The 25515-nt window shown below is 44.1% G+C and overlaps 1 long non-coding RNA gene across 1 annotated transcript; it reads right to left on the bottom strand.

Moving 5' to 3' along the window:
• Nucleotides 1–2316: 2316 nt before the first annotated feature.
• On the bottom strand, nucleotides 2317–16028 carry LOC117501753. The gene is made up of 3 exons (XR_004558079.1): nucleotides 16017–16028; nucleotides 15823–15824; nucleotides 2317–2449 (listed from the first exon to the last, which is right to left on the bottom strand). It is a non-coding gene; the product is annotated as an uncharacterized LOC117501753 (long non-coding RNA).
• Nucleotides 16029–25515: the final 9487 nt, after the last annotated feature.

Below are 25515 nucleotides of genomic sequence, written 5' to 3'. Positions count from 1 at the left end.
TACCCAGCTTTATCTATCCATGAAGCCAGAGGACACACACCAATTAGCTAAACTGCAGGATTGTCTTACAGACATAAAGACATGGATGACCTCTAATTTCCTGCTTTTAAACTCAGATAAAACTGAAGTTATTGTACTTGGCCCCACAAATCTTAGAAACATGGTGTCTAACCAGATCCTTACTCTGGATGGCATTACCCTGACCTCTAGTAATACTGTGAGAAATCTTGGAGTCATTTTTGATCAGGATATGTCATTCAAAGCGCATATTAAACAAATATGTAGGACTGCTTTTTTGCATTTACGCAATATCTCTAAAATCAGAAAGGTCTTGTCTCAGAGTGATGCTGAAAAACTAATTCATGCATTTATTTCCTCTAGGCTGGACTATTGTAATTCATTATTATCACGTTGTCCTAAAAGTTCCCTAAAAAGCCTTCAGTTAATTCAAAATGCTGCAGCTAGAGTGCTGACGGGGACTAGAAGGAGAGAGCATATCTCACCCATATTGGCCTCTCTTCATTGGCTTCCTGTTAATTCTAGAATAGAATTTAAAATTCTTCTTCTTACTTATAAGGTTTTGAATAATCAGGTCCCATCTTATCTTAGGGACCTCGTAGTACCATATCACCCCAATAGAGCGCTTCGCTCTCAGACTGCAGGCTTACTTGTAGTTCCTAGGGTTTGTAAGAGTAGAATGGGAGGCAGAGCCTTCAGCTTTCAGGCTCCTCTCCTGTGGAACCAGCTCCCAATTCAGATCAGGGAGACAGACACCCTCTCTACTTTAAGATTAGGCTTAAAACTTTCCTTTTTGCTAAAGCTTATAGTTAGGGCTGGATCAGGTGACCCTGAACCATCCCTTAGTTATGCTGCTATAGACGTAGACTGCTGGGGGGTTCCCATGATGCACTGTTTCTTTCTCTTTTTGCTCTGTATGCACCACTCTGCATTTAATCATTAGTGATCGATCTCTGCTCCCCTCCACAGCATGTCTTTTTCCTGGTTCTCTCCCTCAGCCCCAACCAGTCCCAGCAGAAGACTGCCCCTCCCTGAGCCTGGTTCTGCTGGAGGTTTCTTCCTGTTAAAAGGGAGTTTTTCCTTCCCACTGTAGCCAAGTGCTTGCTCACAGGGGGTCGTTTTGACCGTTGGGGTTTTACATCATTATTGTATGGCCTTGCCTTACAATATAAAGCGCCTTGGGGCAACTGTTTGTTGTGATTTGGCGCTATATAAAAAAAAAATTGATTGATTGATTGATTGAGTTCAGCTCTTGAAAATTATAAAAGCAAAAACTAAAGTGTTGCTTTTATATTTTTGTTCAGCGTAGTTTAGTTGTTGTTCCCCCGTCATGATTAAGACACGTGCAGCGTTCCTGCTGTGCAATCTCCAACCACTGTCGGTGGTCAATGGTTCAAAATAGAGGGGCACCATGTAATCAAAAACACTGCAGCCAGGATTTAGACTTTTAGCACATCAAAATCCTGAGCTGGTGACAACACAGGTGCATGCTGTAATTATGCTATTACAAATTTTTATTTGAATTTGCTTTTTTGAGGTAAATTGCTCATCTGTAACACACACACACACACACACAGAGAGAGAGAGAGAGAGAGAACTATTCCTTTATTCCTGCAGCCAAGTGGAGTTTAGAAAGCCAAAGAAATGAGTGTTGAAATGAGTCTTTCTAACCTTGGTGTGTAACCACTTAACCCTTTACGATCCAATAAATGAGCAGACGTTCACTTTCTGGCAATCTCACATGGTGATTTCCCCTGTGAGTGATTACAGCGGGATCCAGACGATATGGATCAGCTGAGCGAGGGGCAGCTTAACTGCCCTGTAAGTGCATTCTCAATACTGATCAATCGCGCAGTGTCGCGGCGTCACATGGACACACTTTGAAGTATTTGGAGGATGGGATGTGGTGAGGAAGTGAATAAGACAGGGGTTTGTGTTCGGTGCAGGAATCTCACCTCAGTCATTCCGCTGGAGAGTAGGGTTACCATATTTTGATTACCAAAAACCAGGACACTCAGCCCGGCAATGAGATAGCAGCTACTAATCAGCAGAACTGGAATGATAATACAATTGATGGAATGATTGACAGAACAGCACCTTACTATGCCCCTACTTTCAAGATATTGATAACCAATCTCAAGATAATGTAATAAAATGTTATCGCGCAAAGCAGAAAGTCCCCCGTCATGTTCAAAGCACAAACTTATCTCTTTTCTGCTCCAAATAGCACAAATCAACGGCATAGCAGATGGCCATATTGGAAAATTTCCCCTCACCAACAACAGATGGCACCATACACGCTCCCGTTCTGCCATTCCATTGCTGTTCTGTCAAGAGTTTGGGGCTTCTAATGCCGACCTATAGCTTTATATAGTAGCTAAATAACTTTATTATTTTAATGGTGAGACCTGATCATCTCATCAACACTTGTCTTTTTGTGTAATACTATAAGCAACAACGACCCATTCCACCAATTACCAGTTGTTCTGGTTCCATTCCGCCTATAGTTCCAGTGATTAGTAGCTCCCCAATGAGATACTGAAATGATACTCAAAGTTTACTCAAAGATCCTCAGAGATGAAAAACAATGAAAACCAGGACATTTTCATCACTTTCTAAAAGGGCCAGGACAGGACGTGAAAACAGGACATCCTGGGAAAACAGGATGTTTGGTCACCCTACTGTAGAGATCAGTGTGTTTTGCCCTGCCCGCTGCATTTGTGTGCATTGTGTGTATATTCCTTCACTACACTTTTCATAACTGAAGGACTTCACTCATTCAGAAAAAATTTATTGAAGACAACATTCAGCTGGCACTGCTGAGTGATTTTATTTTACAAACATGCTCTTTTGCAGTGTACCACGTATCTGCCTTACAGTTGGTGGAACTGCACTGAACATATGTTATTTTTTTGTGTATACAACCCCAATGCCATTGAAGTTGGGATGTTGTGTAAAATGTAAATAAAAACAATACAATAATTTGCAAATCCTCTTCAACCTATACTCAATTGAAGACACCACAAAGACAAGATATTTAATGATCAAACTGATAAACTTTATTGTTTTTGTGCAAATATTTGCTCATTTTGAAATGGATGCCTGCAACACATTTCAAAAAAGCTGGGACTGAGGTATGTTTACCACTGTGTTACATCACCTTTCCTTCTAACAACAATCTAAGCATTTGCGAACTAAGGACACTAATTGTTGAAGCTTTGTAGGTGGAATTCTTTCCCATTCTTGCTTGAACAACTTCAGTTGTTCAACAGTCCGGGGTCTCCGTTGTCGTATTTTGCACTTCATAATGCACCACACATTTTCAATGGGCGACAGGTCTGGACTGCAGACAGGCCAGTCTAGTACCCGCGCTCTTTTACTATGAAGCCACGCTGTTGTAACACGTGCAGAATGTGGCTTGGCATTGTCTTGCTGAAATAAGCAGGGACCTGGCTTAAACATACAGCTGTCCTCCCCTTAAATGAGGCCTGCCCACCAGCATATACATTTAGTCACGTCCCTCGGGATGCAAAGGAAGGCGGGGGTGTTGCTCTTATTTATAAATCTAGGTTTAGCTTATTAGCTGTTGGCCGTTACAAATATAACTCGTTTGAGCATCTGATTCTCCACTCTGCTCAGGATATTACACATTGCCAAGGTCAGAAGAACAAAAATCAGTTGTATTACTTTGTCACTGTATATAGGCCTCCTGGCCCATATTCTGAATTCTTAGATGAATTTGGTGGTTTATCTCTAACTTGTCAACTAGTGTAGATAACATTCTGATCATTGGTGACTTTAACATTCATAGAAATAAGCCTTCTGATCCCCTCTGCAAATAATTTATGGAAATTGTGGATGCATTAGGATTTCGGCAATGCATTCAGGATTCGACGCACATTAGTGGAAATACCCTGGATCTGGTTCTCGCACATGGTATTGCTGTCACAAATATTGACATCATGTCTCTTACATCAGTGGTGTCTGATCACTCACTTATTAAGTTTACAGTTTCGCTGCCATGTTTAGTGGAACAACAACCTTATATATCATTACGGCGATGCATCAACTCCTCAACTAAGACTGACCTCAAAGCTAGACTGCCTGATGTCTTAGCTTCACATTTGACAAATACCCAGTCAGTAGACAGACTTGTGGATAGTTTAAACTCAGTGCTCAAAACTACAATCGACATGATTGCACCACCCCTGTTAAAAATGCACTCCTCCAAATCAGTCACCTTGGTTCAATGATTATCTGCGTGACCTCAAGTATAAAGCAAGAGTTCCAGAACGGAAATGGTGTTGTTCAAAATTAGAAGTATTTCACCTTGCGTGGCGTGATGCTATCTTAGACTATAAGCATGCATTATTGGCTACAAAGCGGACCTACTACTCTGACTTGATCAACAAAAACAAGCATAACTCAAAGTTCTTGTTCGACACGGTGGCAACACTTATGCATGGACAAGCACCTGTAGTTTGCTCTCCTTTTACAGCACAAGATTTCCTGGATTACTTTGGGAAGAAAATACACTCAACAAAAATATAAATGCAACACTTTTGGTTTTGCTCCCATTTTGTATGAGATGAACTCAAAGATCTAAAACTTTTTCCACATACACAATATCACCATTTCCCTCAAATATTGTTCACAAACCAGTCTAAATCTGTGATACTGAGCACTTCTCCTTTGCTGAGATAATCCATCCCACCTCACAGGTGTGCCATATCAAGATGCTGATTAGACACCATGATTAGTGCACAGGTGTGCCTTAGACTGCCCACAATAAAAGGCCACTCTGAAAGGTGCAGTTTTATCACACAGCACAATGCCACAGATGTCGCAAGATTTGAGGGAGCGTGCAATTGGCATGCTGACAGCAGGAATGTCAACCAGAGCTGTTGCTTGTGTATTGAATGTTCATTTCTCTACCATAAGCCGTCTCCAAAGGCGTTTCAGAGAATTTGGCAGTACATCCAACCAGCCTCACAATCGCAGACCACGTGTAACCACACCAGCCCAGGACCTCCACATCCAGCATGTTCACCTCCAAGATCATCTGAGACCAGCCACTCGGACAGCTGCTGAAACAATCGGTTTGCATAACCAAAGAATTTCTGCACAAACTGTCAGAAACTGTCTCAGGGAAGCTCATCTGCATGCTCGTCGTCCTCATCGGGGTCTCGACCTGAATCCAGTTCGTCGTCGTAACCGACTTGAGTGGGCAAATGCTCACATTCGCTGGCGTTTGGCACATTGGAGTGGTGTTCTCTTCACGGATGATGCAAAGGAGATGTGTTGCACTGCATGAGGCAAATGGTGGTCACACCAGATACTGACTGGTATCCCCCCCCCCCACAATAAAACAAAACTGCACCTTTCAGAGTGGCCTTTTATTGTGGGCAGTCTAAGGCACACCTGTGCACTAATCATGGTGTCTAATCAGCATCTTGATATGGCACACCTGTGAGGTGGGATGGATTATCTCAGTGAAGGAGAAGTGCTCACTATCACAGATTTCGACTGGTTTGTGAACAATATTTGAGGGAAATGGTGATATTGTGTATGTGGAAAAAGTTTTAGATCTTTGAGTTCGTCTCATACAAAATGGGAGCAAAACCAAAAGTGTTGCGTTTATATTTTTGTTGAGTATAGAAGACGTCAGGTTAAACATATCCCAGCATCACTTAACCCAGCCACTACACCCTGCTATTGAGGTGGGTGCCACTACTGAGGTATTACCAAGATTTACAGAATTTGATAGTATCTCACTAGGCATGCTAACAAAACTCGGAAAGTCAACAAAAAGCACATTCTGTTTATTTGATCCAATACCAACAAAACTGTTTAAGGACCTGTGGCCCACTCTTGGGCCGACTGTGCTGGAAATTATTCATCTTTCTTTAACTTCTGGATCTGTTCCTAAATGTTTCAAATCTGCAGTGATTAAACCATTACTTAAGAAACCTAATCTTGACCCTAGTGTATTGAAAAACTATCGGCCGAGATCACATCTATCATTTTTCTCTAAAATTCTGGAAAAAGTGGTGTCATGGCACCCCTTGGGCACATATTGCGGTGTTTTGGGATTACCTTTCACTGCTATGCAGATGATACTCAGTTATACATGCCGATAACTGCTGGTAATCTCGTTCACATAAAATCCTTAGAAGATTGCCTTGCAGCAGTGAGAAGTTGGATGTCTAGAAACTTCCTACTTTTAAATCAAATCAATTTTATTTATATAGCACCAAATCACAACAAACAGTTGCCCCAAGGCGCCTTATATTGTAAGGCAAGGCCATACAATAATTACGGAAAAACCCCAACGGTCAAAACGACCCCCTGTGAGCAAGCACTTGGCAACAGTGGGAAGGAAAAACTCCCTTTTAACAGGAAGAACCCTCCAGCAGAACCAGGCTCAGGGAGGGGCAGTCTTCTGCTGGGACTGGTTGGGGCTGAGGGAGACAACCAGGAAAAAGACATGCTGTGGAGGGGAGCAGAGATCAATCACTAATGATTAAATGCAGAGTGGTGCATACAGAGCAAAAAGAGAAAGAAACACTCAGTGCATCATGGGAACCCCCCAGCTGTCTAAGTCTATAGCAGCATAACTAAGGGATGGTTCAGGGCCACCTGATCCAGCCCTAACTATAAGCTTTAGCAAAAAGGAAAGTTTTAAGCCTAATCTTAAAAGTAGAGAGGGTGTCTGTCTCCCTGATCTGAATTGGGAGCTGGTTCCACAGGAGAGGAGCCTGAAAGCTGAAGGCTCTGCCTCCCATTCTACTCTTACAAACCCTAGGAACTACAAGTAAGCCTGCAGTATGAGAGCGAAGCGCTCTATTGGGGTGATATGGTACTATGAGGTCCCTAAGATAAGCTGGGACCTGATTATTCAAAACCTTATAAGTAAGAAGAAGAATTTTAAATTCTATTCTAGAATTAACAGGAAGCCAATGAAGAGAGGCCAATATGGGTGAGATATGCTCTCTCCTTCTAGTCCCTGTTAGCACTCTAGCTGCAGTATTTTGAATTAACTGAAGGCTTTTCAGGGAACTTTTAGGACAACCTGATAATAATGAATTACAATAGTCCAGCCTAGAGGAAATAAATGCATGAATTAGTTTTTCAGCATCACTCTGAGACAAGACCATTCTAATTTTAGAGATATTGCGCAAATGCAAAAAAGCAGTCCACATATTTGTTTAATATGCGCATTGAATGACATATCCTGATCAAAAATGACTCCAAGATTTCTCACAGTATTACTAGAGGTCAGGGTAATGCCATCCAGAGTAAGGATCTGGTTAGACACCATGTTTCTAAGATTTGTTGGGCCAAGTACAATAACTTCAGTTTTGTCTGAGTTTAAAAGCAGGAAATTAGAGGTCATCCATGTCTTTATGTCTGTAAGACAATCCTGCAGTTTAGCTAATTGGTGTGTGTCCTCTGGCTTCATGGATAGATAAAGCTGGGTATCATCTGCGTAACAATGAAAATTTAAGCAATGCCGTCTAATAATACTGCCTAAGGGAAACATGTATAAAGTGAATAAAATTGATCCTAGCACAGAACCTTGTGGAACTCCATAATTAACCTTAGTCTGTGAAGAGGATTCCCTATTTACATGAACAAATTGTAATCTATTAGATAAATATGATTCAAACCACCGCAGCGCAGTGCCTTTAATACCTATGGCATGCTCTAATCTCTGTAATAAAATTTTATGGTCAACAGTATCAAAAGCAGCACTGAGGTCTAACAGAACAAGCACAGAGATGAGTCCACTGTCTGAGGCCATAAGAAGATCATTTGTAACCTTCACTAATGCTGTTTTTGTACTGTGATGAATTCTAAAACCTGACTGAAACTCTTCAAATAGACCATTCCTCTGCAGATGAACAGTTAGCTGTTTTACAACTACCCTTTCAAGAATTTTTGAGAGAAAAGGAAGGTTGGAGATTGGCCTATAATTAGCTAAGATAGTGGGTCAAGTGATGGCTTTTTAAGTAATGGTTTAATTACTGCCACCTTAAAAGCCTCTGGTACATAGCCAACTAATAAAGATAGATTGATCATATTTAAGATCGAAGCATTAATTAATGGTAGGGCTTCCTTGAGCAGCCTGGTAGGAATGGGGTCTAATAGACATGTTGATGGTTTGGAGGAAGTAACTAATGAAAATAACTCAGACAGAACAATCGGAGAGAAAGAGTCTAACCAAATACCGGCATCACTGAAAGCAGCCAAAGATAACGATATGTCTTTGGGATGGTTATGAGTAATTTTTCTCTAATAGTTAAAATTTTATTAGCAAAGAAAGTCATGAAGTCATTACTAGTTAAAGTTAAAGGAATACTCGGCCTGGCTACAGTGCTGAAAAGAAACCTTGGGTTGTTCTTATTTTCTTCTATTAGTGATGAGTAGTAAGATGTCCTAGCTTTGCGGAGGGCTTTTTTATAGAGCAACAGACTCTTTTTCCAGACTAAGTGAAGATCTTCTAAATTAGTGAGACCCCATTTCCTCTCCAACGTACGGGTTATCTGCTTTAAGCTGCAAGTTTGTGAGTTATACCACAGAGTTAGGCACTTCTGATTTAAAGCTCTCTTTTTCAGAGGAGCTACAGCATCCAAAGTTGTCTTCAATGAGGATGTAAAACTATTGACAAGATACTCTATCTCACTTACAGAGTTTAGGTAGCTACTCTGCACTGTGTTGTTATATGGCATTAGAGAACATAAAGAAGGAATCATATCCTTAAACCTAGTTACAGCGCTTTCTGAAAGACTTCTAGTGTAATGAAACTTATTCCCCACTGCTGGGTAGTCCAACAGAGTAAATGTAAATGTTATTAAGAAATGATCAGACAGAAGGGAGTTTTCAGGGAATACTGTTAAGTCTTCAATTTCCATAAAATAAGTCAGAACAAGATCTAAGATATGATTAAAGTGGTGGGTGGACTCATTTACAATTTGAGCAAAGCCAATTGAGTCTAATAATAGATTAAATGCAGTGTTGAGGCTGTCATTCTCAGCATCTGTGTGGATGTTAAAATCGCCCACTATAATTATCTTATCTGAGCTAAGCACTAAGTCAGACAAAAGGTCTGAAAATTCACAGAGAAACTTTTAAACTCTGATAAGACTGAAATGATGGTTTTTCTACAGTGAGACATCGGCATCAATTTGACCAGTTAACGCTCAGCCTCAGCTCGTGTGTCATACATCACACTGACAAAGTGAGGATCCTTGGGGTAATTTTTGATCCTTCGTTGTCCTTTGGCCTCCACATTAGAAATATTACTAAGACTGCTTTCTTCCACCTGCGATATATAGCGAAGATTCGTCCCATCCTGTCTATGGCTGATGCTGAGACCCTGATCCATGCATTTATCTCTTCTAGATTGGACTACTGCAATGTTCTATTTTCTGGTTTACCGCAGTCGCTGCAGCCAGACTTTTGACACGAAGCAGAAAGTACAACCACATTACACCCATTTTGGCATCCCTTCACTGGCTTCCTGTCCCAATGAGATCAGATTTTAAGGTTCTGCTACTAACCTATAAAATTATTCATGGACTGGCACCTCCCTACCTAGCTGACCTAATTAAACCTTACGTACCGGCCCGGGCTTTACGTTCTCGGGGTTCAGGACTACTTTGTCTCCCTAAGGTGAATAAGAAGTCTGCAGGTCACAGAGCTTTCTCTTATCATGCCCCTGTTCTGTGGAATGATCTCCCTGCGTCAATAAAACAGTGTGATTCTATGGAGATTTTCAAGTCCAGACTTAAGACACACTTATTTTCCCTTTCATATGGCTAGCATACTGGTACAGTTTTGTTTAACGCTTTTTACTCTTTTCATTCATTTCATTCATTTATTAGTAATTGGAGTGGGCTGTGGCCTCAACTTTACCTAAAAACTGGGTCTTTTAGCGAAGTTTAGGGCTAGTGGCCGTTGATCACCTTAGTATTTCTTCTGTTTTTCTTGTTGTTTAATGCTGACATATTATACAGTATTTTTTGTCTTTCTGATGCCTGATTCTGTTTTTTCTCTCTGTTTAAGGTGCAGCTCCATCCAGAGATGGGAGTTGTGTTCGTGTTGGCGATCCTCCTGTCCTGTGCGCCAATAGCATTTCTTGCATATTCGTCCGTGAATTGTTGTGCGAATTGTTCTGTAATTTATGTTTGTAGCATGGCCCAAGCAGAGGGTCACCCCTTTGAGTCTGGTCTGCTTGAGGTTTCTTACTCAGAGGGAGTTTTCCTTACCACTGTTGCTCTTGGGGTTGATAAGGTTAGACCTTACCTGTGTGAAGCGCTTTGAGGCAACTCTGTTGCGATTTGGTGCTATATAAATGAAAAGAAATGTTATGTGTCGGACGCAGGACGAAGAACCGACCAGCGTTTGAAGGACCCAGTATGAAATAAGCAGAGCACGGTACAAAGGATAACTGAATTTAATAACATAACAGTGATGTGCTACAATACAAACAAATGAGTGCGCGGTCTGCGAGGTGGAGATACGGTGCGCTCCTAGCAGCACAAACGGCACGGAGCCAGAAACAGTTCGGTTCCAAGGACCCCGCCGACACCCCCCAGGTGGCCGCGACAAACCGAGTCTGTGAAAGAAGAAACCATCATGTGAGTCCACACTCCACACACAGAGAGACCACTCAAAGGTGTACATAAACAGCAAACACTTCCTGGCTTAATCACTCATCAGCTTCCCACCCTGCAGGCATGGAACACCCAGTTCACATTCTTCACTGCAGTGGAAGCTGATTAAACGACTAACATAACAGCTCAATATAATAAGGTGTGAGGGACACCACATTTACTGACTGTACTAATGTTAGTCACAAAACCTACTGTACCTCAGGAAGTGTGCTGACGAGCGTGAGACCTCACCCCCTCCTCTTTCACAGACCATGGTATCAAAACCTGGTACGGTCTCTGCATCCATGATGATGAGATGGCTCTCTAGATGACGATCTCACCCGTCTGGTCACAAGGTCGAGTCTCTGGCAAATACACACTGTGTACTCCAGACTTAAATGCCACCATGCCCCAATCCATGTAGATGCACCACAGCTGTGAGTCCTGACGAGCTGCACATGACCAGCCTCAGGTGATCAGGGTGAGGTCCTAATAGCTCAGCCACACAGCCACTCAGTCCTGAACGCAAGCCACCTGGAAGGAAAAACAAAAGACAGAACAGAAGACAGAAACAAAAGGCAGCCAGGCACCCCCAGCCATACAACAAGAAATTGATATTGAAATTGACGTCCCTGAAAAAGACGTTGCTTGAATGGCAGCATGTGTTGCTCCAAAACTTGGATGTACCTTTCAGCACTGATGGAGTCATCACAGATGTGTAAGTTGCCCATGCCACACACCCCCATACCATCACAGATGTTGGCTTTTGAACTTTGTGCTGGTAACAATCTGGATGGTCTTTTTCCTCTTTTGTCCGGTGGACACGACGTCCATGATTTCCAAAAACAATTTGAAATGTGGACTCATCAGACCACAGCACTTTTCCACTTTGTGTCTGTCCATTTCAAATGAGTTCGGGCCCAGAGAAGGCGGCGGCATTTCTGGATGTTATTGATGTATGGCTTTCACTTTGCAAGGTAGAGTTTTAACTTGCACTTGTAGCGACGAACTGTGTTAACTGACAATGGTTTTCTGAAGTGTTCCTGAGCCCATGCGGTAAGATCCTTTACACAGTGATGTCGGTTTTTAATGCAGTGCCCGCCTGAATGATCAAAGGTCACGGGCATTTAATGTTGGTTTTCGGCCTTGCCGCTCACGTGTAGAAAGTTCTCGAGATTCTCTGAATCTTCTGATTATATTATGGACTGTAGATGATGGAATCCCTAAATTCCTTGCAATTGAACATTGAGAAACATTGTTCTTAAAGTGTTGGGATTATTTTTTCATGCAGTTGTTCACAAAGTGGTGATCCTCGCCCAATCTTTGCTTGTGAACAGCTGAGCCTTTTGCGATGTTCCTTTTATACCCAATCATGACACTCACCTGTTTCCAATTAACCTGTTCACCTGTGGAATGTTCCAAACAGGTGTTCTTTGAGCATTCATAAATTTTCCCAGTCTTTTGTTGCCACTGTCCCAGCTTTTTTGAAATGTGTTGCAGGCATCCATTTCAAAATGGGCAAATATTTGCACAAAAACATCTATCAGTTTGAACATTAAATATCTTGTCTTTGTGGTGTATTCAATTGAATATAGGTTAAAGAGAATTTGCAAATCATTGTATTCTGTTTTGGGCAGGACAGTGGCTTAGTGGTTAGCACTGTTGCCTCACAGCGAGAAGGTCATGGGTTCAATTCCTGCCTATGGCCTTTCTGTGTGGAGTTTCCTCTGGAGCACCCGCAGGAAACTCATGCAAACATGGGTTTCCTCCGGGTGCTCCGGGTTCCTCCCACATCCAAAGACGTGTGGACTGGAATCTTTAAATTGTCCATAGGTGTACAAGTGGGTGTGACTGTGTTTGTTTGTCTGTTTGTGGCCCTACAACAGACTGGCGTTTTATTTACATTTTACACAATGCCCCAACTTCATTGGAATTGGGGTTGTATATTGTGTGTGTAACGTGTGTATAAATTTATCTAAAACCTTTTCCAATATTACACTACTTTTGTGACCTAAAGGCTTTGGTAAATCCATTTATAACACCAAAGCAGTTAGCCTACATGAATAAAGCTGTATTTTTGTACTCAGGAATTCCAAAAACACATTGAATATTTTCAGCTTTAGAGGCACATTATGCATTTTAACCCAGTGTTCGAAAAACATGTCTCTCAATCAGAAAGCTGAATTGTTCTGTGCATTTTGATATGTACACATTGCCGTTATTGTTGTGAACGTGTAGTGACACGGACCCACAACAGGGGGTGCAAATGAACGGTCAATAGATGAGCCAAAAAAGTAACAATTTAATGTTGTGAAGGTGCACAACGAATATACAGACAATCTCAGAATCTGATAACAGTCAATCCACAAAGGTGACGTGTGGGCAGGCTCGAGGATAGAAGACGTCTGTCCTGAGAAGAGCCGGAACCACACGATTTCCGCCGCCACCGAACCTGGTGAATACCGGAGCCGCCAAGTCCCGAATTCCCAGGTGATCACCGTCCCCAACTGTCGGATCTGGTACTGCTGGCGAAGAGCAAAGACAGTCAAGTGTGGGTGTGTGTACACCCCGTAACAACAACGGTGGGAATGCCACCTCCACCTTTAACACACACTCGTGCAGCGTCTGTTTAACCACTTATCTGACGGGACGTAGGACGAAACAGTCGCGGCCCACGCCGGTCCTCTGGTTGACAGCTGCAACACAATAGCTCTTGGAATCACTTAATGCTGGCAGAGAAAGTTATCTCCATAGAAGTACAATATCTCGGCGATGAGGTGGAGATGATGTCTGGGTTTTATGGAGTGAGATGATGAAGAATGAGTGACAGCTGTCAGGAAATAATGAGTGACAGCTGTCACTCCCGGCTGTGTCCGTGGCGGCAGCGCCCTCTCGTGCCTGAAGCCCGCACTTCAGGCAGGGCGCCCTCTGGTGGTGGGCCAGCAGTACCTCCTCTTCTGGCGGCCCACACAACAGGACCCCCCCCTCAACGGGCGCCTCCTGGCGCCCGACCAGGCTTATCGGGGTGTCGACGGTAGAAATCGGCCAGGAGGGCCGGATCTAGGATGAAGCTCCTCTTCACCCAGGAGCGTTCTTCGGGTCCATACCCCTCCCAGTCCACCAGATACTGGAACCCCCGGCCCATTCGACGGACGTCCAGGAGCCGGCGCACTGTCCAAGCCGGCTCCCCGTCAATGATCCAGGCAGGAGGCGGCGCCGGACCGGGAGCACAGAGGGGTGAGGTGTGGTACAGTTTGATTCTGGAGATGTGGAACACCGGGTGGATCCGCAGTGAAGCTGGGAGCTGGAGCTTCACTGCGGCAGGGCTAAGGACCTTGAGGATGCGAAATGGTCCGATGAACCTGTCCATCAGTTTTGGTGACTGTACCTGAAGGGGAATGTCCTTCGTCGACAACCACACCTCCTGCCCGGGCTGGTATGCAGGGGCCGGGGACCGCCGGCGGTCTGCATGGGTCTTGGCCCTCGTCCGGGCCTTCAACAAGGCAGAACGGGCGGTGCGCCACACCCGACGGCACCTCCGAAGGTGGGCCCGGACCGAGGGCACACCGACCTCTCCCACCACCACGGGAAACAATGGGGGCTGGTACCCCAAACACACCTCAAATGGGGAGAGGCCGGTAGCAGAAGACACCTGGCTGTTATGCGCATACTCGATCCAGGTCAGGTGGTTGCTCCAGGCCGTCGGGTGCGCGGATGTCACACAGCGAAGGGTCTGTTCCAGCTCCTGGTTGGCCCGCTCTGCCTGTCCGTTTGTCTGTGGATGGTACCTGGACGAGAGGCTCACGGTGGCCCCCAGTTCCCTGCAGAAACTCCTCCAGACGTGAGAGGAAAACTGGGGACCACGATCCGAGACTACATCAGTGGGGATCCCATGCAGACGGACGACGTGGTGGACCAGGAGGTCCGCTGTTTCCTGGGCCGTAGGGAGCTTCGGAGGGCCACGAAGTGGGCCGCCTTGGAGAATCGGTCCACTATCGTGAGGATGGTGGTGTTGCCCTGGGACGGTGGGAGACCCGTGACAAAATCCAGGCCGATGTGGGACCAGGGGCGATGAGGCACAGGAAGCGGTTGGAGCAGACCTTGGGACTTCCTGTGGTCAGCCTTGCCCCTGGCACAGGTGGTGCAGGCCTGGATGTACTTCCGGACGTCGGCCTCCATAGACGCCCACCAGAAGCGCTGCCGGACAACTACCACGGTCCTTCGCACCCCCGGATGACAGGCGAGCTTGGAACCGTGACAGAAGTCAAGGGCCGCAGCCCTGGCCTCTGGTGGGACGTATAGTTTGTTTCTTGGTCCCGGGTCCAGGCTTCATGCCAGGGCCTCCCGGACGATCTTCTCCATGTCCCAGGTGAGGGTGGCCACGATAGTGGACTCAGGCAGGATGGGCTCCGGTGGATCCGACAGTGCAGTTTTGACCTCCTCTTCGTGTACCCGGGACAAGGCATTCTACCTCTGGTTCTTGGTCCCGGGGCGATAGGTGATCCGGAAGTCAAAACGCCTGAAGAACAGTGACCAGCGGGCTTGTCTGGGGTTCAGCCGCTTGGCGGTCCTGATATACTCCAGGTTCCGATGGTCAGTGAAAACCGTGAACGGCACAGACGCTCCCTCCAACAGGTGTCTCCACTCCTCAAGAGCCTCTTTCACCGCAAGGAGTTCTCGATTGCCGACGTCATAGTTCCGTTCAGCCGGGGTCAACCTGCGAGAAAAGTAGGCACACGGGTGAAGAACCTTATCGGTCTCTCCGCTCTGGGATAGCACGGCTCCTATCCCTGAGTCAGAGGCATCCACTTCAACCACGAACTGGCGGCTAGGGTCGGGCTGCACCAAAACGTTTGGCACAGTAGAGAACCGTCGTTTCAACTCCTTGAACGCGGCTTCGCACCGATCCAACCAGGTGAAGGGGACTTTTGGAGAGGTCAGGGCTGTCAGGGGGCTAACTACCTGACTGTAGCCCTTAATGAACCTCCTATAGAAATTAGCGAAGCCGAGGAACTGTTGCAGCTTCCTACGGCTTGTTGGTTGGGGCCAATCTCTCACCGCCGCAACCTTGGCCGGATCAGGGGCAACGGAGTTAGAGGAGATGATAAACCCCAGGAAGGACAAAGACGTGCGGTGAAACTCGCACTTCTCGCCCTTCACAAACAGTCGGTTCTCTAACAACCGCTGCAGGACCTGACGTACATGCTGGACATGGGTCTCAGATATACGAAGACGAATCGGTGCAGGAAGTCCCGCAAGACGTCGTTAACCAAGGCTTGGAACGTCGCTGGGGCGTTGGTGAGGCCGAACAGCATGACCAGGTACTCAAAGTGACCTAACGGGGTGTTAAATGCCGTCTTCCATTCGTCTCCCTTCCGGATCCGAACCAGGTGATACGCATTTCTAAGATCCAGCTTGGTAAAGATTTTGGCTCCATGCAGGGGGGTGAACACGGAATCCAACAATGGCAACGGGTATCGGTTGCGAACCGTAATCTCATTCAGCCCCCTGTAATCAATGCATGGACGGAGTCCGCCATCTTTCTTGCCCACAAAAAAGAAACCTGCACCCATCGGGGAGGTGGAGTTCCGGATCAGCCCGGCAGCTAATGAGTCCCGGATGTAGGTCTCCATTGATTCGCGCTCAGGTCGTGAGAGGTTGTATAGACTGCTGGACGGGAACTCAACGCCTGGAACCAAATCAATGGCACAATCGTACGGATGGTGCGGAGGATGGGTGAGTGCCAGATCCTTGCTGAAGACGTCAGCAAGATCGTGGTACTTAACCGGCACTGCCGTCAGATTGGGAGGGACTTTGACCTCCTCCTTAGCCTGTAAACCGGGAGGAACCGAGGATCCTAAACACACCCGATGGCAGGTTTCGCTCCACTGAACCACCACCCCAGACGGCCAATCAATCCGGGGATTGTGCTTCAACATCCATGGGAAGCCCAAAATCACGCGGGAGGTAGGAGTTACAAAAAACAATTATACTATACATAGGTGGGTGATTCTTAGACTACGGGCACTTTTATGTCCCTTGATCATATTTTATGAAAAAAAGAAAAAAGGGGAAATTTCACACTTTTATAGTTATCTTTACAATGAAAGTGTTTTAAGAAATTTGTCCTAGTAGTCTATGATGACTTTTTCACCTTTTTTCAGCATCATTATATGCAAATATTGCCGTTTTGTGCTTGTCCCACACCCAGACTTATGATCTTCAATGATGAAAATGAATAGTAAAAAAACGTTTTTTCTAATGTTTTAAAATATCTCTGAATAAAATATCAGTAAAATAATCAAAACATAATTGGGGTATTCAATGTCATACAACTGTTGTGATTTTTTAAACGAAATGTAGTTGTCCCACACTATTGCTGTAATTTCCACCACAACACTGTAATCTCCCTAAACAGTTTGTATGAAAGATTGTTTGGGTAGTTTCTATGGAGATAAACAGTGACATCAGAGCACATGTATATAGCGCCAAATCACAACAAACAGTTGCCCCAAGGCGCTTTATATTGTAAGGCAATGGTGTGGTGGAAATTACATTTACAAGGCCAATAGTGCCAGTAGTTAAAGAATCACCCAGGTACTTTAAAAATGGGAATTATTGAATCTGTGGTGAAATGAACTTGACAAGTCCCTGGACACTAGAGGGTTAAGCTTTAATTATCAAACATATCAAACTGTGTAAAAATCTTTTATTAATTGAGTAAGCAGATTTGAAAATAAAACAGTCCAGCTTAAATTCTTGTTTGAATAAGAATTACAGTACTCCTGGAAAGTATTTGGTTCACTTTTTCCACATTTTGTTAGTTTACCCCATTCCAAAATGGAGTAAATAAATTTTTTCCTAAAAATTCTACACACAATACCCCATAATAACAATGTGAAAAAAGTTTTCTTTATATTTTTGCAAATTTATTTTTTAAAAAAACTAAGCAATTACATGTTTGTTGATGCACCTTTGGCAGCAATTACAGTCTCAAGTCTTCTTGAATATGATGCTAAAAGCTTGGCGCATCTATCTTTGGACAGTTTTGCCCATTCCTTTTTGAGGCAACTCTCAAGCTCCATCAGGTTGGATGGGGAGCGTTGGTGCACAGTCATTTTCAGATCTCTCCAGAGATGTTCAATCGGATTCAGGTCTGGGCTCTGGCTGGGCCACTCAAGGACATTCACAGAGTTGTCCTGAAGCCACTCCTTTGATATTTTGGCTGTGTGCTGTTGGGACATGCCCAGCTCTCCACAATTTCTCTTATACTCACTGGGCTGGTAAGCATTGAAAGCCGAGATAGGCATGTCCCAACTTGTCCCCTGGCACTCCGAAATGGAGGTGTTCCTTTGTCTCGCTCGATCAGCGAATCGATCCTGACGCGCGAAGCCTCTGCGCGGCTTTCCATGACAAAATCTCTTGTTAAAAGTGAAATCTGCCAAAAAATGGCTGATGTCCAGCTCTTGTGATAACCAGAGAAATTGCTCACGATGGTCCCAGCTCCACACAGCGATCCGTTTAGAAATGATGTGGTGTTTTCTGCCTCTCAATGGTGGCTCAGAGCGCGGCGTGCCATGCGCCATTGTGGGGCATCCTTAAAGCTGTAGTAACAGTCCTTATTCTCTGTGAAGCCCGTAAAATTTTCACCGAAAGCCAGATAAATTTTTCGAATGGTTTCCAGCTGCTTGTCTCTAACAGTTTCTGAAAAAATTCTGATGGAAAAAAAGCCCAAATCATTCCGTCATTTCCTGACAATGAAAATCCGACGAAGGGGCTGGACCACTCCTCCCACAAGGCGTGCTCACATGCGAATGACGCAACCGACAGGCATGGAAAAACTCATGCATGCGCACGAAGGTTCAAGCTTGGCTGACGTAAAAACATATGAATCAAATCCATATGGTTTTTGAAAAAAATAAAAAGATACGATACTTTTCTCACAGACTTCGTATATGTGATTTCTTAGTTTTTTATTTTAAGTATTTTTTTTCACATTGTCATTATGGGATACTGTGTGTAGAATTTTGAGGAAAAAAATAATTTAATCCATTTTGGAATAAGGCCCTAACATAAAATGTGGAAAAACTGAAGCATTGTGTATACTTTCTGGATGCACTGTACAGGGACCATTTTGTGCAAAACTGGTAATACCATGATATAAAACTGTCACTGCACAAAAAAGTGAGAAAAAAACATTTTGCAGGAAGAATGAGACAAAATAACACCTGAAACTCTTCATCACTTGGTATCCTCAATGTGAAAATGTCTTAAGTGTTGCGAAAAGGAAAGAACATTACAAAGTGATAAATGCTTTAGTTTACCAACTGTTTTTGGAAGGTGTTGCAGGTGTTTGGATGTATCAAAAGAAATGAACTTGACCACACAAAACCCTGCCCTCGTCAGAGATGTTACAGAATAAGGCCGTCACCTCATGGAAATGTAACTGATACTGCTCCTGTACCACTCGCACACTTTGACACTTTCCATGTTAGTCCAGAGTCAGAAAAACCCTCACTTTTAAGTTCACCTTCAAGAGGTGACAAGCTGATTGGTTTATCTCACGTTATACCAAAAAAGCAGCCATGAGTGGCCAAATACACCCCCTTTGGTGCCTCCGACTTACACTCACTGTCACTGTATTAGGTACAGTGAGTCCCTTCGGCTGCTTCCTTGTTTTCACTCGGGGTCACCACAGCAGATCCAACGTGGGTCTGCATGTTGATTTGGCAGACTTTTTACACCGGTTGCCCTTCTTGACGCAACTACTCATTACATAGAGAAATGTGGTAGGGGTGGGGTTTGAACTGGGAACCTTCTGCATTGAAACCAAGTGCACTAAACACTTGGCCACCACCCCTGTTGGCCACTTTATTAGGTACACCTGTTCAATTGCTTATTAACACAAATATCTAATCAGCCAATCACATGGCAGCAATTCAGTGCATTTAGGCATCTAGACGTGGTGAAGACTACTTGCTGAAGTTCAAACTGAGCATCAGAAAGGGGAAGGAGGGAGATTTAATTGACTTTGAACGTAGCATGGTTGTTGGTGCCAGACGGGCTGGTCTGTTTCACAAACTGCTGATCTGCTGGGATTTTCACGCAGAACGGTCTCTAGGGTTTACAGAGAATGATCCAAAAAAAGAGAAGATATCCAGGGATTGGCAGCTGTGTGGATGAAAATGCCTTGTTGAATGATGACAGAGGCGAATGAGCAGAATGGTAGAATGGGCAAGTGTGTGATACCACCATGTCAGTATGAACCAACATCTCTGAGGAACATTTCCAACACCTTGTTGTATCTACGCCACCAAGAATTAAGGCAGTTTTGAAAGCAAAGGAGGGTCCAACCCTGTACTAGGAAGGTGTACCTAATAAAATGGCCAGTGAGTGCACTTTTCACATGCCCCCAAATGCATGTGCACTACGCGCTTTGCACTGTCCCTCACAGATCATAAAGATAGGGCCCTGAATGTTTGAGATTTATTTTACAATCTCAAGATGGTTCTTTTAAAACCAATCATCAGCTTCAAAGCTTTTTCGAGATTCTCCAACTTCAAATCATAAACCATGCATGCACACACACACACACATACACACACACACACACAGACTTGAAATCAAAGGCATGGATCAATTATCCACACTTACTACAAGAACACAGCTTCAAAAGGAGACATATCAGCTCTCCATCTCTCAGGGTTTTGCTTTCTCCGCCTCCTTACAGGCCGGCACACACTCCCACACTTCACATCCATAAGTTTGGTATCACCCATGTCATGAACCAGGGCGCACTTACCCGATTCATCAGGCCGAATAATGTTGTCCAAATGTGGCAGATGAAAAATTAAATGTGGATCATTAGTTGGGAATTTGACCCACTTACATAAATGGAGGGAAGGAGCGTGAGTGCTGGAGCATCCTTGAAACTAAATTAATGAAGCTTGTGGAAATTAAGACACTTTTAGAAATCAACAGCTGCAGAAATGTTGGTGGTGGGGGGGGGGGCTATACTTCAGAGAGAATGAGCCAAAACAAAGAAAAGAACACAGGAAATACGAGCAGCAAGCTGTGAACTTTAGCAGTTGTGGAGCTGCTCTGTTTCGGAGGAGAACAAATGAGGTTGTGAAAAGTGGGCCACCAGATGTGACTCGTTGTCGTAACACCCCTGGCATCGTCTTCAGACGCCTGGAAGCTGTTCAGTTATCATCAAAAATATCCACTCGTCTCACAGTTGACGAATATAGGCTGGATGTGTATTATTTAAATGCAACCTTGGAGAAACGTTACAGTGCGAATATGCAAAATGGGTTAAGAAGATTAAAAAGACCAGCAGAAGAAAAAAAAAAATCAAGGTGCATTTGTAGCGTGGCGAAGCTTCACGACGGGGATGCGGGAAGGAAGGTAAGAGAGGAGACAAAAGCAGAGGGGAGGATAGGAAAGGTAGAAAGGGGGAGGGAGAGAGAGGAGATTAGGAGAGAGGGAGGATCAGTGGGGGGTGGGAAGGAGACAAAGTAGGATAGCAGTGGGAGGACAAGGATGGAGCAAGAAAGTGTGACAGGAAGCCAGGTGGAGTTGAAATAGGAGCGAGGGAGCAGATAAAGAAGAGCAGAGGTGTTATCCAGCCGGGCCGCAAGTCTCTTTGTGAAGGATCGGAGTGGGCCGAGCGTGAAGACCGGAGCCGATCCTTATCGGGTGGAAGTCTATCAACCGCTGCCCCGGCGTCTTTGGCTCTGCTGTCCCAATTTACCACAATTAATGTCAGACTGTCATTCTGAGAGTAAAAAATAAACACATTTTTAAAAAATGAAAAATCTACTGAATTAATCATCTTCCCTTCTTCCAGCCTCTGTGTTTTGAAACAAATTTCCTGGAGAAGAAAAGTTCCAAATAGTTATCATCTGTTGTACAGCTAATAGACAAGTTGCCATGGTGACGATTAATGAAATTCTTCCCTATCTTCTGTAAGTGTGGCTCCCTCATTACCATGGGAATAAACACTGAGGGCTTCGTCTGGTCGTTATCATGGAGACAGATCAGCGAGGACGATATCGTTTCCAAAAAGCACGGCTGGTGGCAGTCGGGTGGGTGGTAACGGCACACTGAACAACTGAAGGATGCTCACAAAGGCTGCAGAGAGATGAAGCAGGAGATCTCAGAGATCAGCTGTGAAGTCCACATCTTGAAAGAGACGCTTTCTAACAGTCGTTGGGCACATGTTGGCAAGAACATCGTTACTGTGGAGGTTTCACTGAGTACTTTCATCTCCACTCCGTGGTGGAGGAGGGTGGAGATTATGGGATGGTCCCTGATTGGTTGTGAGGCCAACAGTGAGCAAAGGCAATGACTGGATGTTTTTGGTACCAGGTCTCTGGAGGATCCTCGGGTCCCACTGCAGTGACTTTGAGAGGGAACATCAGCCATGACATTGTGTCCATGCAGTGTGTTTCTCTGGACATGATCCAGCACGTAGGTCCCTCAGTGTTGAGGACGCCCAGTGGCTGGAGGACACGCCCATGTTTCACCTGGCCAAGGAGACGCTCACATTTCACCTGACTGCAGCAGATTGATGGTTACTTTGGAGAGGCAGGGATGGACAGATTGCCTGCCTCGGTGGTTGTCATCCAGGACATGCTGCAGTTCTGTAGTGTGGTGAATGTGCAGAAGCATGGCACCAGCGTCTGACCTGATTAAATGTAGTGGACAAGTTTTTGTCCAAGTCTACTTGTCTTCCCTTTATTTATTCCGTCCACCAAGAATGTAATAAAATCATCTGCGTTTATTTATTTCTCCGTCTGCCTGTTAGCATGGATTACGTCAAAACTACTGCACGGATTTTGACAAAGTTTTCACCACAGATAGATATTAGAGCAAGGAAGACTCCATTAAACTTTAGAGGTGGCTGGAAAGAAGGATGTCTGCCGTCCACATCTTGTGGACTTCATCCAAAGATACAGACAGGTAGCCTGAAGCAGACACACCTGGAATCAAACCCTGGTCTACAGGTTGAGACTCTGACTCATTTGACACAGAACTACATGCTCTACATCAAAGGACACATGACAACATTCATTTCTGAAAGAACAAAAAGGTTAAAAAAAAAATAACATTAACCCTCTGGAGTCGAATGACGCGCCGTCATGTAAAAAGTCACATGACCTAATTAAGCGGACGTAACACTCAATCTTCTGCACTCTGAGGCACCCTTTATGACACCCAATGAGTGTTGAATGTGGAGACCTCAACCTTTATAGCACTTTTTAAATTTTGTTAATAGGCCTAGTATAACTTGATTTATGAGTATTTTTTATGCCATCATGCATTTTCATGAATATTATTGTCATTTTTCGCTGCACGTTTATGTACACACACACGCAAGCCAAAAGGATCATTTCCTTCCTTCAAACATCCAGAGACAGATTCAGATCGATATTCTGGAACATCCACCTACGTGATCCAGATAAAGATGTAGAAAATGATAGAAAAAAGGGAACAGCAGGTCATGAGAAACTGTTTCGAGTCAGGCCTCTTTATGATGACATCCTCAGTGCCTGCCAGGCTTATTACACCTGAGGAGGGAGCTGGCAGTGGATGAAAGGATGGTGGCGATGAAGGCAAAAACTGGAATGACAATATTTGAAGGACAAGCCAAGAAAATGGGGCATGAAACTTTTTGTGTTGGCTGTTTCAAGTAATGGCTACACACTCAAGCTCACCATTTACACTGGCAAGACTGTGATCACAAGTGAGCACGGGCTGTCATACGATGTGGTCATGAACCTGATTCAGCCATCCTTGCTTGGTACTGGGTACCACATTTACATGGACAATTTTTATACGAGTACCAAACTGTTCATAGACCTGGCTAACATGAAGTTGTGGCACATACAGGGAGAACAGACGAGGATGCCCCAGAGGGAGGGCAAATGCTCTCACAAAAAATCTGAAAGAGGATCTATAAGATGGATAAGAGATGGGCCTCTGGTGTTTGTAAAGTGGATGGACACATGGAAGGTGTCTGTGTGCGCCACCATCCATCACGCGTTTTCGGGTGAGACAGTGTGGAGAAGGGTGAAGGATAGGAAGGCTGGACGCTGGACAGTGAAAGACATTCCCTGTCCTACCCCAGTGTTGGCTTATAATAAAAACATGGGTGGAGTCGACCTATCTGACCAGCTCATCCTACTTCACCCATGAGAAAACTGCATACTGGTACACGACAGTGTCGCTGCACTTCCTTGACATTGCAACCACAAATGCATTCATCTTGCATTGTGAGATCAGCAGTGTCAAGCAAGTGCAGCCCAGACACACAAGGATTTTATGGTGGAGCTGGTGTGTCAAATGTGTGGCACAGACAAAACAGGTGTCCCACAGAACAGGAGCCAGTACCACGTTCCTGTGCCAGTTGTGACAGGCACAGATCCTCGCCAAAAAGCCACAGAAAGCAGATTGAGGTGCCAACAGTGCCTTCAGGTAGACAACAAGAGGAGTGACACACCGTGAAAGTGTCAGGCCTGCAATGTGCCCCTCTGTGTTGTGTTGGACAGGAATTTTATTTTATTTATTTTATTTTATTTTTGAATGGCACAAATAATTTGTGTTGCATCTTATTTTGACATCTGATTGGTTTGTAAATAGTTTAGCATTAGCATTTCCTGCACTATATGTTTTTGAAATCTACAATTTATATTTACATTCTAAATCTTATTGTGATGTCTGTTTTGTAAATAATTGTACAAAAAATGCCTGAAGCATTTCCTGCATTTATGTAAATAGTTGTGTTTAACTTTGTTTTTTGCTACATTTGTACATATTATTTGCAATTTATATTTTAGTTTCAAGTTATGGTTCGTTAAACAATTTTGTGGTTTTCACAGTAAAAAAAAAAAAAAAAAAAAAAAAAAAAAAAAAAAAAACTTTTTTCTACTTGGATTTTATGTTTTGTGTGATTTTAGTTTCACTGTGTTAATACAGTAAGTCAGAATGAATCCCTCAGCCCCAACCAGTCCCAGCAGAAGACTGCCCCTCCCTGAGCCTGGTTCTGCTGGAGGTTTCTTCCTGTTAAAAGGGAGTTTTTCCTTCCCACTGTTGCCAAGTGCTTGCTCACAGGGGGTCGTTTTGACCGTTGGGGTTTTTCCGTAATTATTGTATGGCCTTACCTTACAATATAAGGCGCCTTGGGGCAACTGTTTGTTGTGATTTGGCGCTATATAAATAAAATTGATTTGATTTGATTTGAATGAATGAGAAACTGTAAAGTCACATGGGTGAGGTTGTGCTGAAAAAAAAATGACACCAAACAAGGCCAGATAAAGTAGTCAAAAACAGCCAATTATACCCTGGACTCCCGAGGGTTAAATGTCCAGCAGCAAATCACAAAAGATGACCTGAAGGCACTTCACATACACCCGAAGCAACTCCAGACCAGAGACACTGCCTTGCTCAGTGGCAGTCAGTGCCACATTTTTTTTAGCAAAATGTGCACATTTTCATGGCTGGAGCACAGTGTTGCCAGTTACTTTGAAAACGTAATCCAATTACTGATTACTCCTTGAAAAAGTAACTTAGTTACTTTACTGATTACTCAACTGGAAAAGTAACTAAGTTAGATTACTAGTTACTTTTTTAGTTACTTTCCCCAGGTGCCAACAACAACCCTCTGCCACCTCAACATGACAATGGTACCTGTTTTGCCAAAACTCACTTTATAGTCACCCTTTCTTGACTTCAATGAAAATAAATACTTGTTTTATAAAAAGTAAAATAAAGACCTCTTTCTTGACCTCATATTTAACTGTTGACAGCACTGTAACAGTAAAACTTGCAATTTCTA

The sequence above is a fragment of the Thalassophryne amazonica genome, chromosome 2 (assembly GCF_902500255.1).
Source record: "Thalassophryne amazonica chromosome 2, fThaAma1.1, whole genome shotgun sequence".
In the NCBI taxonomy this organism is placed as follows: Eukaryota; Metazoa; Chordata; class Actinopteri; order Batrachoidiformes; family Batrachoididae; genus Thalassophryne; species Thalassophryne amazonica.
Note: the sequence above shows the minus strand (reverse complement) of the source record. Positions and strands in the feature narration are given on the sequence as shown.